Here is a 705-nt window from a genome sequence, read left to right as displayed (position 1 = left end):
CGCTGCCCCGTCGCCGCCCCGCCTCGGTTCGCCGCCCCGTCGCCGCCCCGCCTCGGTTCGTTCTGCCTCGGTTCGTTGCAGCGGTGCCTCCAATCGCCGGACATGCCCTCTCCTGAGCCTCGTTGCAGCGGTGCAACATGGACTTATAAGTCCCTGTAAACAAACAGTAGGAACTCGGGACTTATAAGTCCCTGTAAACAAACAGGTAGGGACTTATGACTTATAAGTTGGGACTTAAAAAAGTCCTAGGACTTATGAAACAAACAGGGCCTAAACTGATTACTACTAGCCATGAGAAATTTTACAAGTCCAAACAGCCTCAAACAAACTATCAAAGTCTTAACACTGTCAAAAAATTCTAGCTACAGTCCTCTAGCGATGAGAGCATGATCTATCAAGTTGACTGATGATTGCAAACGGAACTACAAGAAACACCATCTGCTTCTCAGCATGAGATGCAGCGGATTGAAGCAGAATAGCAACGACAGTTCCGATTGCAGCTTCTTCGTAGGTCCATCAGCTCGCTGTCTCTGCTTGATTGCTATCTTTGCCACTTCTCTTCCTCTTCCTAACCCTCTTCCGCTTCCCCTCGCCGTGAGCCTTCGAACCCTGAAGGAAACATGTTCCCATGAGTGCTTGTTGTCATCAGATATGTGTCACCCACATCCGAACAGAACTGAAATCAGGTGCTACAGCCGAAGCAAA

The sequence above is a fragment of the Triticum aestivum genome, chromosome 6B (assembly GCF_018294505.1).
Source record: "Triticum aestivum cultivar Chinese Spring chromosome 6B, IWGSC CS RefSeq v2.1, whole genome shotgun sequence".
Lineage (NCBI taxonomy): Eukaryota > Viridiplantae > Streptophyta > Magnoliopsida > Poales > Poaceae > Triticum > Triticum aestivum.
This window is presented reverse-complemented; position numbering follows the sequence as displayed.